At 40.5% G+C, this 17,825-nt stretch overlaps 1 long non-coding RNA gene across 1 annotated transcript; it reads left to right on the top strand.

Annotated features, from left to right (window-relative positions):
- Window positions 1-439: 439 nt before the first annotated feature.
- LOC115347379 lies at window positions 440-11,795 on the top strand. The gene is made up of 4 exons (XR_003925474.1): window positions 440-792; window positions 4,596-4,695; window positions 7,456-7,592; window positions 11,367-11,795. It is a non-coding gene; the product is annotated as an uncharacterized LOC115347379 (long non-coding RNA).
- Window positions 11,796-17,825: the final 6,030 nt, after the last annotated feature.

The raw sequence follows: 17,825 nt of genomic DNA, 5'->3' as shown, positions 1-17,825 counted from the left end.
GCCCAGAGAGACGCCAGGCGGCCGGCCCCGCCCCGCCCTCCCACTTCCCATTGGTGCCCGGCCCAGGCGGTACCCGCCCCCGGCGGGCTCGCGCCGCCCCGCGGGCGAATTGGGTGCGGGGCACGCCCCCCCCCCCCCCCAGCCCTCAACGGCTTTCTCCGCTCGCGAGAGGTGGTGCGGCCAGCGCGCCTGCGCGGTCGCCTCGCCCCGCTCCCCGCGCGGCGTTGGCGGGAGCGTCTCGTGCGGCGCGGCTCGCCTCAGCCGCCGCCCCGGTTCCCCTCAGGGGAGCGAGCGAGCGGGCACCGCCGCCCCGGTTCCCCTCAGGGGAGCGAGCGAGCGGGCACCGCCGCCCCGGTTCCCCTCACGGGAGCCAGCGGGCACCGCCGCCCGCGGCAGTGAAAGCAGAGCGCGGGAGGGAGGCGGCGGGGTGCGAGGGGGCTGAGGGCGGCGGGGCTCGACGGCGCCGGTTGGCAGCCTCTGAGGGCGGCGGGGCAAAGCGTTAGGTCCGCCGAGGGGGGGGGGGGGGGGTTGCAGGACGTGCGTGCTTCCCGCCGCTGGGGAAAGGGGTCGAAGGCCGGCGGCGTTGGCCACCGTGGTGCGGCCACGTCGCGCAGTGCCCTTTCGGCGGCTGCTGAGTAAGCGACACGTCTGCTCAGAGGGCTGGTGCGGAGGTGGTTTTGCTGTCCGCTTGGGTGAACGCAGGCGTGCCCCTGAGGTGACGCAGCAGCCAGTCGTGGGGGGAAGCCTTTGGAGGTAGCTCAAGGGACTGTTTGGTGCGCTCCACTGCTTAGGGTAAATACACCCTTCCACTTTTTGCCGTCAGAAAATGGGGTGATTGCTAACAGTAGGCTAATCTGTGAGAATTACTCCTTGTGCTGGGAAATGTAGCGGTGGCAGCATAGATGGCTTTAGTATATCCTGTTAGGTACAACCCATGCCCGGGAGTGAGTTTGCTCAGTTATGTGAGGAGAAAGACAAAGCTTTTACTATTTTCAAGGAGAGAGTGGGTGCATGTAGATCATCTCCCTAGGGCAACACTTACCTGCAGAGAAGACAAAGACCTGAGCAGAATTTAGCCCTTCTGTTCCTCTGACCTTGTGAACATGTTCCCAAGCAAAACTCTCTCTCTCATCAGATGATGCTCAAGACCCGCTCTACAAGTGTGTAACTGGGCCTAGGGAACGTAAGCCACCCTCCCTACAGCTGGAATGTGATACAAGGAGTACTTGGGACTTCAGAAACATTGTTACTCCATGTAACTGTGTGGTGCTGAAGCATCCCTGCCTAATAACATCAGCCTTAAGAATAATTCGCAATTACGTAACTCAGTCACAAAAGTTGGAAAACTCAGATTTTTCCACAAAAGCTGGTAGACAGTGCAAAAGACTTAACCCAGTGGAAAATAACATTAATGGTACTTAGCATTTACATCAAGCTCTGCGTTTTCAACGCCCTGTCTAATGATTAGGTTTAATCTTCTACCCTCTGAGACAGTTCAGTGATGACTACCTCTGTGGGGAAACAAGATGAAGTTTTTGCCAGTTAAAGACCTGCAATTATAATACTGCTACTACTGTTCCTCTTAACCAAGCAGACTCTATTTAATATATGTCTAAGTAAACACTATTAAGAAAGTCCTTTTATCTCAACAAGTCACTGCTTGATTGTGGTTAACAACAGTTTTTATCACAGAATTATAATATATTTGGTTTGTCTGGGCACAGCTATGGTGCAGGTCAGAAGAAGATGGAGTTGCACTCTTACCTCCGAACTTCCTTCCCTCACAAGTTTAATTTAGATTTTCTACAACATCTTACTATGTTCTCTTAACTTCCTTTGTATTTTAAAGATGGGTTCAGAAAACAAAAACAAGTAGTAAGAGATGTGAAGTACTTTTACGTATCTTCCTACCAAGATCTTATCTCTAAATTCATACAGACTGGCTAAATAATTCTAGACATTTCTTTGAAAGCACGTGGTGTTCCACTGCATCAATGTAATGTTCTGCTATATTCTGGAAGGAGTACTTTCAGAAATCGGCGTGGCTACCGTAAGAATTCTAGACTTCATTTGTCTGTTCTGGATGCCTTCTTAAGAGATTATATTGCTACCTGGGCTTGGCTAGGATACTTTGATTTACTCCTGTGAGCCTTGGATCTAGCACAGCAAAATGGTGGCTATTTTTGATCCCCAGGTAAGAGCTGGAAACCAAGAGGAGTTCCAGGAACCTGCCCTAAGGAAGTGAAATCGTTTGAAAGACTGAGTTTAGAAGAATTTTACTTGAAAGAATTTGAACACTAGAAAATAGACAAATACATCAGAAATAGTATAACACAAATACTAAACATACCAAGTATACTTGGATTAGAACATTTCCAAACCTAGCAGATAGAAACCACTGAAAACGTGTAGGTTCCAAACTGGAGAAACACTGACTGGCTGGTTGCCCCCTTGTTAGTGTACACCTCAGACAAGCCCAGATACGAAGTGCCAAGGAAGTTAAGGTCCCAGTGCAGCTGCAGGCACCTTGAATGCCAGAACATCATCGTTAGATGGCAGAGGCACTCATGATCTGTTAACTCAAATATGACAAGCAAATGTCTTCCTGTCTTGGGGCAGACTAGTTTCAACTTCAGTCAAATTTTGTTACTCCGCTGTTAGCTTTACCTGCCAGAGAAATGCCAGAAAAAACAGTTTCTCCACTATGACTGCTTCCAGTGTTTCTTCCTTGCCTGTCTTTGGTTTGCCAAGACAAAAAAAAATCTGCCCTCGTAAAGTATAAAAGTTATGGTCTATAAACCTACGACTGGTAACAGGTCCCCAAAAGTCTCTTAGCATTACTGTGTTGCTTCCACTGTTCTTTATGTGTGGTTCTTTTGTTGCAAACAAATCTTATTTTTGATATAATTGACAGCCAGCTGTCACAGATCCTGATCCATGATTGGGCAACCCAGGTATTGCTAATGTATATAATTGTGACTGTCTGGAGTAATTACAGCAATACGATTAGAGGAGTGAAAGGAAAATCAGACATTCTGGGCTGCCTGTGGAAAAAAACCCTCAGAGTTTTCCAAATTCTGAAATTAATGCACTGCTAATTCTTTTGTATGGATTTGATCTGAAGAGCAAATGAAGTAGTAATACTTGCATATCACGGTTTCCCATAAAGAGCTTAGTGAGCCCTGAAAAAACACGTATGAAAGAATATTGCCAAGTTTCCAATTACATATGTTATAGCTTTTGTTGTTCTTGAGTATTATTTAATGTTATAGGTTTTTTTACCTAACAAAATTTGAAGAATACCTAGAAAATGAATAATTTATCGCTATATTCATATGCAATCTCGTCTATTGTTACTTGTTTATCCTCTAGTTTTTGGAGGCTAATGGCCATTAAATTTCAGAGCAGTCTCTCTGCCATATCTGACATGATTTGTTCTAGCAACAAGGAAAAAACAGTAGTATCTTTTAAAGTTATTTGCTCACTGGTGTTAGATGTTCAATATTTTTCTACATCAGTATACAATTTCTTTTTCAGAACAGAGCCTTCTGTGTTATAATGTGTCAGATATACTATGACTGACTATTGCACCTTTGTGCTAAGAATTTCACAAATAGATCACTTGCCACCTTCTTTGTTTGCTCCACATACAAAATAATTCTCTAACATATTTTTTTAGAGAGAAGCAGGTAGGATGCTTCTGGATGACCTTTCCATTAGGAGGTGAATGCCTCAACTCAGAGTTGCGTTCTTCACTTTTTGTTTTCAAACACTGCTTATTACAGCCTCTGGAAAGAGGACTGAACTCAGTGAAAAGCACAATGAGAGCACAACTTTACAAGCAGAAATCAAACTCTGATGCAAGCCACTATCATGGCTGAAGTTTATTTTCCATTGATTTTGAAGCTGAAGAAACATCTGTTATCGCACAAACACAGGCTACGTTCAGGATGGATGAGGAGGTGCACTGTGTGTGCAGGAACATAGGGATGTCTCAGTAAATTTGGAATAATAGAACAATCAATCAGCTCCATTGATTTTGGATATTTTTAAACCCAGCTTAATGTATGGGATGCACTGATGATTTTGTTTTAAGCTGTTTTAAGCAGCTTGGAAATGCTTACTGTTGAGGTCGATGCCATGCTTGATGTCTTATTTCAAAATAGTATCTGCTTACATTCCTTAACCCATCTTTATTTCATATTTATTTTAAGTGCTACATGTAGACTCATCTAAAATTTTTTAACATCATGTCACAGGGTCTTCTAATGAAGGGATGCTGAATGCATACAAGTTGTTCAGAAATTTTTGAAAAATTTGAAAATATAGTATGAATAGCCGTATAGCGAAGTCCATATCAACCCATTGTGCTAGTTTTGGCTAGGGCAGAGTTAATATTCTTCATAGTTGCTGGTACGGGGCTCGATTTTTCATTGGTAAAAAGTCTACTGTTATTTCTTAATCTTTGTAAGTGGTGTGGTACCTGAAGTGCGTGGTTATAATAGCACAGAAAGAGATTAAGTTAATCTCTAACAAAACAGTTGGATTTTGTTCATCCATTAAAAAGTTACTCTGTCTAATGGTGTTCTTCACAGAAAGTCTTTATAGTCCAGGCTGGGACCAGCAGAAACCTGTGAGCACCAGTTAAGCGCTGACCAGATGAGGAACTGGTGGTGCCTTGCTACAGAGCCAGAGGTAGGTTTGCTGCAACTGGAGCTCAGCTTGGTGTAGGAGCTGAGAGCAGCTTTCCTTCAAAGGTGGAAAGCTCAGGTGACCCTGGCTCTCAGCTCTTGGTCTCACAGTGGCTCTGGCATGTATTATTCCAAATCTGGTCAAGTAAATTACTGACCTGTATACTAGAGATACATTTTCAAAAAACATATGCATTTGCAAAGGCAAGTTTTTAACAAAACAACTTATTTGGGATATTTGCAACTGAACTGTATGTATGCGGCTGTGTTTCAAATGTTAACTTCAGAACTGCAATAATTAGGCTGTAGTGGAACAGCAGAGAAAGTACCCAGGCAGGCCTTTGGGCACAGCCATCTGTAAGCAAGAAGGTAGATTTTCAATATAAATAGACCACGCTCCTACACTAATTATGTTTTCATATTTGACTCTAGATGCTTATAGGACAAATACTAAATGCCCAGGCCTATTATTAGATTACATAACCTCACTGTATTGTGGGATATATCTGCTGAAAGTGTGGACACTATGTAAGAGCTGCAGAATATTCTTTAGCTGGTCTCCATAAAGGAACACAAGATGAAAATAGCAAGTTACACAGACTAAGAGTGCAGCAAGGAGACTGGGGATAAGACGTGTCTAGAGGCTTGGGAGGTAAACTATTTGCTGGTGCGTTGCAGTTCATGAGCTCAAGTATAGCCTTGGCACTGGTAGTGTATGGCACTATAAATAATGAAATAGTGTGTGTAAAATGTAGAATTAAAGTCAGAAAATAATTTTGACTCCTTAATGCAACTGCAAATAATTTTAGTATTTCCATTCTTCCAACTCAGTTCTCAACCGTACAGGTGTGACCTTTTGCATACTGGGCAGAGTCGTACCATGTGTATTTTACTGCAACCCTGGCAAACCAAGCACTTAAGTAACCAGATTATGTTTATCTGTGCAGTGACATAGTTAAATCCCATGAAGTCAATAAGAGCTTTTCCAGTGGCTTTAATTTCACAGATTTAATAATAGTAGTAACCTTGTCTTGGTTTTAAAAAGAGCTGGGTTGGTTCGTTTGTTTGGTTGTTTGCCCCTTAGGAAGCACCACTAACATAGACACTTCATTTAATTTTGTCCTGGTTCATCACAGAACTAATACTGAGTTAGCCCAATTTCAGTTGATGATTTTTTGCGTTTTAACTCTGTCTTGTGATTATAAGATACTGCTGTGTTTACATGTACATTTTTTTCTGTAGCGTATCACTCACGTTAAAAATTCTTACGGTAATTTCCTTGGTTCACCACAATCATAACGTGTGAGGTTGTCCACAGGTGTCTACCTCAGCTGCTGTTCTTTCTGTGTTAGTGCTGATACACAATGCTGCTAGCTGTGAGTTAAAGATCACAAACAGAAGTAGGCCACTGCTGGCATTCCTCCTGTTCTACGTTCTTGTATCTCTTTGTCCTGCTTGCCTGCCTTTCCGTCTCAGTACCATTAAGTCTTTGAGGCATTGTATATTCTGTTCAGTCTTAAATCACAATTTTTTTTTTTTTATGGACTATTACAGGCTACTGTTCAGAGAGACAGCTAACAAACCCCTCTTTTGACAAGCCAATGATTCATAGCAGCTGACCATAGAAGCAGACCTGTGTTTGATAAGCAGTGGAGGGAAATAGACTACACAGGGCAATTGTGGGTTCATTTTAGAAATGGTCGCTAGATATCCTAGGAGATTTCAGCAATGAATTCACTGGTGCCTCCACAGGATCAAAGTGAAGGAACCAGTGTTTCAAGCTAATACACGTTTCTTAGCCATATCTGTTACAGTGTTGGTTTTCCTAGGGAGATTGGCTTCTGTTAAGGGCAAAAGCCATTTAAGCAGCTTATGCAGGAGTTTATTGCCTCTCTTCCATCCCAAAGTCCACATCATTATTGAGGGGGGAAAATGGTAAATACACAACCAAGTGTAAATGTGTCATAGTAGTGATTTAATGATTTTAAATAGGCATACGTGACCATTCATATGATTAGATGCCTTTTCTTTAGTGTGTTGTCACAATCTGTAGAACTACATCATTCACACATAATGGGAAACTGAGATAGAGTTAAGTCATAACTTGGGCTACTGATAATAGACCTCTTCACTGGACAAAATGTGTCAGGGTTCAAAGTCACCAAAAGTCAGTCTGTCCTTGTAGGTTTTTTGGGTTTTTTTTTTTTTTTTTGAGGAGAGTGTGTGAAAACTATGCACACATGCTGTTCTTGGCAGCTGTTCATAGTGAGGCGTAAATTGCTGAAGTCCTCTGTGGCAAAGTCCACGTTTTTCATTTTTTGCCCTTTCTTTTTCTATTTTTCTATTTTTGATCAGGAAAGGGGAGGAAGTTGCAGAATACAGCCAGATTATACTTATCAGGTAGCAGCAATTACATCAGCAATTCATCAGTAACCTTTGACACTTTCTAATAAATAATACTTACAAACTTACTATGCAGCCAGAATTTTGGTCGATTTGTTTAGTTAATAAGGTGAATTTTGCTGGGTCACCTCTGTTATTAATACTCACATTCATTGATACGTGGTATTGTCACCAGGGTCTACAAAATCTTTTTATTGGTTGAAGAAATTCCTCTACTGGAACAGAATACCTTCTCCTTGCTTAGAAAGACAGCGTAGCATTGTGCTAAAATTTGTAAACTGGGGCCTTTATCACAAAGAAGCTAGGCAAGTTTTTTCTTTTGAATTTCTGATTAATGAATTCTCTTTCTCTAATTTTGCAGGTACTCTGAGTATGGATGGGCCAGTTAGGAGACTGAGCAAAGCCATTGCTACAGATAGCAAACAAGTGCATCTCATTGCCAGTGACGTTGCTGTGGAGATGCAAAAGAAGAACACCAAATTCTAAGACTTGCTGCAGGTACAACAGGAACAAGGGATAAGAAACTGACAACTTAATTGCATGAGAAAAAATGAGGAAAGAAGGCGCTTATTAGAAGGGTAATGAATACTTTCCAACTTCTAAAGTTTATGTGCAGGTACAGATTCTATAAAGACTAATGACGAGGTCCCTGAGCATAGCACATAAAAATTATGACAGTGCGTTTATAGACTTTATTTTCACAGATTTCACTTTAGTTTTAGTTTGCACTTGGCAAGCCAAACTATACTAGGTAGTTAAAAAACATTTCTTTTGTTAGCCGACAGCAGGTTTGATAGCATTGTTCTTAAACATTTCCTTTTGTATGTTTCTAATATTAATGGAATTTTTTGTTTATTTAGGCACCGGTTGTCTACTTAGTCATAAAGAAATGGCTGTTATGCCACAATGTTTTAAAGAAGAGTAAAGCAACCAATCTGTAAGATCAGATACAACAGCATCCCGTGCTCACAGAAAAGTACACACCAAGATTTATGTTTAATTTGACATGTAATTAAAAAAAGCAATCAACCCTTATCCCATGCATTCCATACAATTAATCTGGCACTATACAACTGTACAAATTTATAGTCACCTAACCTAAAGCTTAGGAAAGAATAAGCACCACAGGCCTCTATAAAGCCTCATAACAAATGTGTATAGCATGTTCCAGAGCATTTTTCTAGCCAAAAAACCCACCCTATATATTAGCAATAAATTGCTCCCTAAAATGGCCTCATCTGAATACGCATAGTCTTTCTAATTTTAGTCTTCCTGATTTCTTGTGAAAGGTACGGATGCTTCCCAGAAGCGTGAGTCAGCTCAGAACAACTAATAGCAAAAGTTTACAGGATCCAAACCTTGTCAGAATCCTCACTTTCAGTTTCTCAGGTAATGGTACAAAATGAAGTATGTCATAAACTTGCGTAAACTATTTGTAGTATAAAAGGAAGAGTTGTCTTGCCTTCCAAATGCATGTTCTACTTCAGCAGTGGCTAAGAACATAGCTGCTTTTTCTGTGCAGGCCCCACCTTGTCTGGGACTTGTTTCTGAAATAATGTCACGAGAAGGTAAATGAGGTTTACCCAAGTATGTTAACAACTTCTAACCCATTACAAGCAATGCCACTGGTTCTGAGCAAGGTTCCAGTTTGTCTAGTGTCTTGTCAGTGCCTGCCACTGTTAAGTAGTGTTTTTGACATAGGTGTGACCAAATTCCTCAAGACATTCAGAATTAGAGTTATATTTCTTCCAGTTAATGCAGGCATTAAAACTTTTGGGAGGACAAATTATGGGCCCAACTCTTTTTGTGGGGGAGTACTCCCTATGCTAGGTTACAAAGGCAACCCTTATGTGAGAAGACACAGCCATATCCTTTTGGGAGTAGTCAAGATCCTGTGATGAGAGGAATGATAATTATTTTGCATATAATAAATACATTAAATATTTAGTAATTTGAAGGACAACTGGAAAGAAGAAGAATGTAATTTTTGTGTTATGGTTATGTTTTCTTGACCATACACATCAGTCTGAAAGCATCTCAAGCTAGATTCAGAGTTTCTACTTCATGTAAAAAAGCAGCTGTAAACCTGTTAAGCCAGCAGGTTTAATTGTTACTGAAGTACTCTAGAACAGGTGACCTCGATCCTTTATATTTTACGGGAAACATTTTAATGAAGGGTAATATTAACTAGTTCTCTCATTCCAATTCGTCTTTTATTTATATATTATAAGGATGCAAACCTTTATTCTCTACTGCCAGAAAAAGAGAAAGCACCAAAGGAAACAAAATGCTGTGTAAGCCAAACACTCCAGTGCATGTGTTTTACGTCCCTCCCCTTGGAAGAGACAGATACAAAGACCACCAAACATATGGTCGATGGTTACTCAGTCAGGGGTCAGGTGCAGCTACAACTGAGATGACAGAGCTGCTGGGTCACATGGTTGCTGCTGTATCATATGAGCAGGATTATGCCTGCCAAGCTAGCCTGCGCTACGCAAGGAGAGGGAGGTTGAGTGGGAAGGGACTAAAGTCTTTTAAAACTTACCCTGCTGTTAAATACACACTTTCCTCAATACGTTCCTGGCAAATTTTTATATACTGTAGCAACAAATGAGTTACACTAGAATATCTTGCAAATCTTTCGTTATTAAAACCTTTTGAAAGTAAGTGTGTAATACTAACAAATCAAAAAAGGAGCCCTTGACCTGCATTTTGCACTTGTCTAGCAGGGGTGTGTATGACTAAATAAAACGCAAGACACTGGAAAAGCAGGCTTAGTGTGTATGTATCCATATTTTATCTCTTTGCACCCCTATCTCCTCCTTTTCATTTTGAATAATGACCAGGGCTAGGCTGAATCTAAATGGGAAATCCACATTCCAAAGAAGCAATATGATATTATAATCTAAAAATCAGGTTGTTAGAATTGGAAGCTGAAGGGGCATTGGACAGAAACAGCCTGGAGAGAGTCGGAGAGAGAGGTTGCCTTTAACACAAGTAAGGATTTGGGAATTTTCCTCTTAACATCTATGTTCAATGCAGTCTTGCAGAAGTAGTCTTTAGAGACTAAACTTTTCCTCCAATGGTAACAGCAGCCATGTACTTCTCATAATTTGTGATGAATAGGGATTGAGCTATGCAGACAGTGCAAGGTGCGCATGAGAGTTCAGTCACAGCATAAAGCTTGTGCAGGACTATTTCCTGTTGAAAATCAGAGTAGCCCGTGTTCTCTGTTCCAGTGCTGTTAGTGGCTGCAAAGAGGTGAAATATAACACAAAAATTTCTGCATTGCACATGAGTGTATCTCCAGCGGTGCAGATATACTGCCAGGCCAGCATCTTTTTTACGGAGGGGTGTTACAGCCTCTTTTGCCTTGAATAAATTAATTTTTTTTAGATCATAAATGTACAAAATCATGCATGCCAGTGTTATGAAAGAGACATTCATGCTGTCTGGAGATTGTGTTTGAAGAACCATTATACTACAGTAGGCTCACTCCACACAAGTATTTGTCAGGGAGATTTCAAAGAAACTTGTGCGCTTTATTTGTGCCCATAATAAAGTAATTAAAAATCAATTAATATGCAGAAAAAATGAAGCAATATAAGTCTGTGGTTCTGCATTAAGTAATATAAAATCTGTGCATGCCGGATTTCCTGGCAGTAAAAATTTGATCTGTATTGGCATGAGCAGACGACTGCATTTTTATCGAATCAGCCAGAGCATATGTTACAGTGTTTATTCAGATTTTATGCCAGCTTTCTGTCAGCTGAGGAGGATAAATTATGCCTGATCCAACATAAAGTTAGAGTGGTACAAACAGACAATATCTCATCTGATATGAACTCTCCTGGGACAAAATTATTTCTTCAAGCTATTTACTATCTCACAGAATGATAGCCTACCACCCTAATATGCTGTAAACCCTACATAGTCCTTAGACAAATCTTTTTCAAGTCAGAGCATGTCTATATCTGATTAGCTGTAAATAGACTGACAATTTTTTCCTCAGAGGGAAAGAAGGGGAGAGTCACAAATTCAAATTATATTTTACACCTTAGGCAAACACAGAAATGTTTCAGAATATGATTTGTATAGAAATCTCAAGTGTACTCATGTGTAAATGTAAATAATGAGATGGGAAAAAATGAGTCGTAATGATAATTAGGAACATAATTCATGAAATTATGGGGTTAGGATTGGGCCCATACTATAATAGAAAAAGGATTTGATTTTGTGCTTCCACCCATGTTTCTTCTTTTAAATATGCAGCTGCTGTGTCATATTATGGATCCTTGGCATCTCACTCTGAGGATGGATTGTCATGACACTAGTTACTGGAGGTGAAGATAGTAAACAAGAACATTACAGTGTGAAACAGATGATTTTTGAGACTTCCTAAGTCAAAGGGCCGAATCCGCCAGTAGGTGTGTACAGGTTTTACTAACTTTGATATAAAATTGGCTGAGGTTATTTAAGATTTTGTGGGGATTTTGTTAATTGTCATTTGAATTCCATTAGAATTTATGAATTTACTTTTGTCACTGCAGTATTGTCTGTCTTTGGCCAGGGATTATAACTGACTGCAGTTCAAAATTCAGTGACAGTACTGCTTAACATTGTTCAGGCAACCCTGGCTACTCATTTCTGCACCTGCACTGCAGTCTTTACTAGACTAGCACAGCAATTTTTTGGGGTGCATACTGGACTAGCCCATGGAACTGATTTGACTAAAGAATAGCAGGCATTATGAAAGCTGGCACTGCCACTGAATTTTTTTTTCCTACAAACTACATAGCATATGAAAACAAATGGAGCTGGGAACTTACGGCAGACCTGGCAAAAGGGTATGGCGGTGTGGCATAAACTGAAAGAAGGATTATTCCTGACAAACTCAAGGTAAGAGCATACCTGTACCTACATTCCACGGAATAAGTTAAAGTAGAAAAAGGTATCCTGAAGTAGATGCAGTCATATGAAAACAGAAATACTTTTGAAAAGTACAGCATGTACTGGGGGCTGTAAGTCAGCTTTGTTCTGGTATGACTACATCTATACCAATTGTGCTGGTATAACAATGTTAATAAAAACATTCTCCTAAGTGACAGAGTTATGCTAGTAAAACTGTTACAGGTACAAGACCCCTAAAAATTGGAATTATCAGTAAATAGCATACCCGTCTAATGTAAACATTGCACACCCCAAATTCAGCAAGAATTCCTATTATGCAGATCTTAGTTAAGAGTTTGTAGACCTGTAATTCTACTAAGCTGGCACTTTGGGAGAATGCAGAAGTTCCTCTTAAGAAGTTGAAGAGCCATTTGATTTCTTGTGATATATTTCAGTGAACTTTCCAAAATCATTCTCAGCACAGCTGAAGCATCTTTAGCATTCTTCTACTACTATTTCTTCTACCACTACCACCTCTGAAAAGCTTATGTTTGTTCTCAGAATGGGGCCAGATTGTACTGAGAGATTGGTATTTTCAATACAGTTTCCTGTGGAGGGGCAACCTAGACTCTTGGCAGCATACCACTATTCAATTCATACAAAGCACTCACATCATTTACTCTAGACGTAGGCTTGGGCTCATGACCATTCCGATATAATATGTACTAGCAGTGCTATTTTAACTGCAATCGCATTACATTATACACAAGTACTGAATGCATACAAGAAGAGAAGAGAACTTAAAACATGCTTTGGGGTTGAATTTTGCAAAAAGTGATGCTTCATAAAAGCTTATCAATAGAAAACACTTCCAAGAGGAAGTTAAGCTCTGATGACACATAGCACTTTGCTACACATGTAGATACTTAATCCAAAATGTGATTTGTGTATTTGACTTCCACCTGCAAGAGAAAAAACAGCCATCCTGTGATTACTGTGCACTTGGGACTGAATGGGTCCAGCTACTGAGCAGCAGATATAGAGGCATTCTCCTAGATAGGCTGTTTTGGATGCTCAGAGACTCGGGAGTGACCACAAATCCTAAAGCAAAGAAACTACTGAAGACTATTGAGTATGGTTCGTCCAGATACTACAAGGAGGGTCTAATCTCCTTGAATGATAAGGCCTGTTAATTTGTGGTAAACCAGGTGGGAAAGAGTGTGATGTGAAAAAACATGTATATGATTTCTCCTGATGCAATTTCTTATAAAATAATGGCAAATCTGACCCTTTGGACAACCTTTAACTATTAAAATCAGCATTCATTTCATCTTATACTGTTACTTCATTATAATAGTATGTACCTACATAGGAAATTTTCTTTATATTCCCCCAACTGTCGTGCACATAGCTTCCACACTTGTCTAAACAACCTGCATTTGTTTGCCAATCTGTGACTCTGAAGTCACAGTGGTTGGATTAAATGTTAAAATGCTAGTTTGCAGCTAGGTTTACTAACTCTGTGTATGCACACTCTAGGAGTCGGCATCTTGCTCTAGCTCTTCTTTGTGCTTCCCATAAGTGCCGTGCTGAGGTCCTAAGTCTTCTGGCTCTATGGAAGAGGGAAAAATGCAGGAAAGACTAGAATTCAAACTTTTTGAGGGAACTTGTGAATTGATCTGGGTCACGGGCAGGCTTCATGCAACATCACACTAGAGCAAAAGATGTGAAGATATCCAAAAAGAAGAGAACTGATACGTGCTGGGCCTTTATCAGAATTCGAACTAAATAGGATATTTTTAAAAGACATTGACAACTTACTCTTCCGTTTTGGACATGGACAATGTGGAAGAGAATAGTTAGAGTGGTATGGCTGAGGAATGCTTGTATAACCACGTCTCCAAGGGATCTTCGGTACACAAAAACTTGATCCCTCAGGTATGGACATAGTCCTGTGTTCCTCCTCCTTCCTGCTTACCTTCCTCCCCTATTGCTGGCCAGTCTTCTAACAAAGAAATACTCTGGCTGTAAGCTGCACTGTAGAAGATTTTGTTAAGAACCATTGCTTTTACCATTATAAGATATTGGTGCAAATATGATGTTGCGTACACATGGTATTTATTTTTGTTCCTGTAATTTGGTGCTCTTAACATGCCATGTGGATAGGTTTTGTGATGTGGATTAGCTTTTGCCAATGCTGCTTACCTCTGTTTAATTTACTATCATGCTTACATGCTCCAAATGACAGTTTCTTTCCCAGTAGTAAGCCAGGAAGCCACAAATTGCTTTACCTCTTTCATTCCAAGTTCCCTCTTCAGCCCTCTAGGCGACTGCCCGTTCTTAACACATGCTTAAAATGACGGTGGCTTCAGATGGTGACCTGTAAGAGCCAGCTAATTTGCTGGTAGTTTCTGCAGTGAACTAGCCGCCATTCTTTATGGTCCCATGCCAATCATATCAGCCTCCAGAGAACATGCCCTATCATCAAAACATGTATGAGTAAGAACATTTTGATCACACAAGAAATAATTCATCGTTATATAGTAATGTCAATAAAACCCTACCAATGTATTTTTTTAATCAGTAAAAACACAATTAACCTTCTTAGATATAAATCTTTTTTTAAAAAAACCCCTTAGATTGCAGTAGTGAGGCAAAATGCACAGAAACATTTTACACATCGCAATTTATAATTGTATACGATTATTATAATTGTTATATTGTTAACTCCCAGTGTGCTTATTATCTCATTGCACAGGAATGATAATGGCACACCTAACTTAGGATTTGCCCACAGATGATAGAAAAAGAAATTCCCTGAAAAAAAAATGCTTGGAAAGGCTCTAATGCAAGGCAAAACCACTTTCTGATTCCCTGAGTAGGTCTCGAAGGCCATCCAGCCTTACAGAAAATGAGTATAATAATGTTCTTGTAAATAAGGGGGTGGTTTTGCTCTTTCTTTTTTTTTTTTTTTTTTTTTTTTTTACTTTTTGGTGACATAAATCAAGGCCTTATACCTATCCCAAGGCTTTAATCCTCTAAATGATTCCTGAATTGCACTTGCTTATGGCCTTGTTTTCCTGATGTCATGGCTTCATGTGGGCTCTGTACTGTTATAAGCAATATTAAGAAAGAGCGAGAACATGCCCTGTGCTGCAAACAAGGCCCCATTTCCCTCACTGCTCTGGCGCAGCTACTAACAATATCAGAGCTATGGACATTTCCTTAATTTCCAAAGCATATGAAATAAGAGGTGGGAAGAGACATACAGTCTCCACAGTCTGGAAGGAGACTAAAAAACCAAAATCAACACCTTCTTTGCTACTATAAAACCTGAAAATTGAACAGTAACTCTCTACCTTTCAGGTTTTGCTTCTAGGCTCTGAGCTCCTCAAAACCACCTGTATTATCTAGTGCTTACATGGCAAACTGAAGTGGGGAATTAAAATTTTTAAAAAAAAGGAAATTTTTTGGTGACCTTATGAAATACTTTAAGAAAGGAGAAGGTCAAGAGAATAAAAAAGAAGAGCTTGGAGAAATGGATAAATGATAAAAGCATAGGCTGAGGGTTTGCTTTGACTGCTGTTTGGGATTAATCCCAAGCATTACCCGCTTTAAACCATGATGCCTTTTGAGCTTAGAGCTTCATCAGTCATGCACATGGTGCTCCTTGGTCACAGAATCACAGAATAATTTAGTTTGAAGGGATCCTGGAAGTCACTTGCTCCAACCTCAGTTCAGAGCAGGGCCATTTGAGATCAGGTTGATCAGGGCCTTGTCCTGCTGAGTTCTGAGTATCTCCAAGGATGGAGAGTCAACAGACCCCTTTGGACAACCTGCTCTGGTGTCTGATTACCCTCTTTATGAACTTTTTTTTTTCACAATAGCTGTTCTATCTGTCCTACAATCTGTCTATCCTACTATCCAATCCATGACCAGGACCATTTTAGGAAGTAATTTTGTCTCTTCTTCAGAATCTGCTGCTCTTGTCTCTTCTTCCAGTCTTGGACTCTGATGTTAGGGGAGCACAAAGGGCAGGAAATCGTGAGTCAGGACACCATAGAGTTAGTTTGGGAAGCCTTCTGGTTTCTTGCAGCCGGAGAGGATTTTGTGCTGTGCTTTGGACATGATCTTAGCATAGCTCCCACTGAGGAACTGAGCTGAGGAGTATCTTTTGCTATAGTTAGTCAGGAGTGTTAAGGTTTGCCTGTATACTTTGGTGGAACCCAAATTTGATGTGTTTTACTTTTGTTTTCCATTAGGCTGGTGATTTGCAATCAGGTGCTAAGAACACTGCTGTTTCTCTAATCCCCGCTCTGCTCCCAGAAGGCCAGGCAAATTCCCTCACAAACACTGGGAAAGGATTACTGGTGCCTCAACTTACTGCAGTGCATAAAGTTATGGACCGTAGCCCTGGAACTGGCCAATGCACATGCAGGTACGCAGTGCCAAGACAGACACAGTAAAGGTATTGTTCCATGCACATTTTTCCCAGCAGCAGCCTGTTTTAAGGCGTTCCCAGGACCCACCTCAACTGCCAGCTGCTTGTTCCTGACACCCTTTCAGCTGTGCCAGCACAGCTGTTTATGTGTATGTTTGGGAACTGAATCATGAGACTAATTCAGGTTAAACTCCCTAACAATGCTTTTTGTATAGAATTTTTCTTTAATACCTGTTTAATTCCCTGGGCCTGATTCACAGTGTGGCCTTACAAACAGTTGTGTTGATGAAAGTCATATGGCTGTCAAGAGAACAGAACAGGCAGGAAGGAAGGAAAAATTGTTGGAAGTACCTTAAGTCAATATTGCTGCCAAAGGCAATGTATCTTCAAACTTACAGCTTTGTGGTGTTGCTGCTGACAGCTGAGCTAAGCTATTGCTGTTGCTCAGAGTCCAGTGTCCGTCTTACAGTCAATGTCAGCAATGCTGACACATCCACAGGTGTACTTGTATCAGTCTGCTCATCAGCAGTGATAAGCTAAAGGTTAAATTAAAAGACCATAGCTGCCAACTCTGCACTATGGTTACCTACTGATTTGAGGGCTAATAATCTTGCAACAGCTTCTCTCAATTCTTATGGTCTCCACAGTTCAGGAGAAAATAGTTTCCAGAGGGGCATTGAATGAGGTGCAGTTTTACTATATGCTTAATCCAGAGTAACAACAGGCAGCCGGTGGAAAGAGCCGATGCTACTCTTCCCTCAAACTTGTGTACATCAAGGGCTCGTACCTCTTCTCGTGCACCGGATCAAATGGTCATGCAACGCAAGAAGAGTCAGTTCCCTTTGAGAATCTGAGGGATAACTAATAATTTTTTTTGGTGGGAACACTGACCTAAATTGAAGGGATTAGGAAAAGCAGAGGTAATAAGCTAATTCTTCAGTGAGGGTGTAGCTACAGAAACACTTAGAAAGGGATCCCTCATAACCTTGTGAAGTTTTCTAAAAGGAATTCCTTGCTCTTTGCAAACCCAGTATCGCTGAATTTGCAAAGCAACACTCTTAGGAGTTGTGGAATAGAATCTGAATTAACAGTGTATTTAAAACTGAAGTTCTCATTTAAATTTTTATGTTAATTTTAGTCTGCTACTGATGTCACACAAGTGTACAGCAGGAATCATTTTACTGAAATCACAGACACTGCTGTGTCCCTTGTGAAGTAATTTCTACCTGTGTAAAATACATATGAAATGTTACTAAATCAAGCCAGCATTTTATACCCACTTGACACTCATATTGCAGTGATGTAAATTACTGCAATATGAGGCATCGGTGAATAAAATTACACTAGAATAAAAGTCTTGTGTCAGAATCTGATCCCATATAAGTGTTTTGTACTGTTGT

This window comes from Aquila chrysaetos, chromosome 1 (assembly GCF_900496995.4).
Source record: "Aquila chrysaetos chrysaetos chromosome 1, bAquChr1.4, whole genome shotgun sequence".
NCBI lineage: Eukaryota > Metazoa > Chordata > Aves > Accipitriformes > Accipitridae > Aquila > Aquila chrysaetos.
The sequence above is the reverse complement of the archived record's forward strand: the minus strand, read 5'-3'. Positions and strand labels throughout refer to the sequence as shown.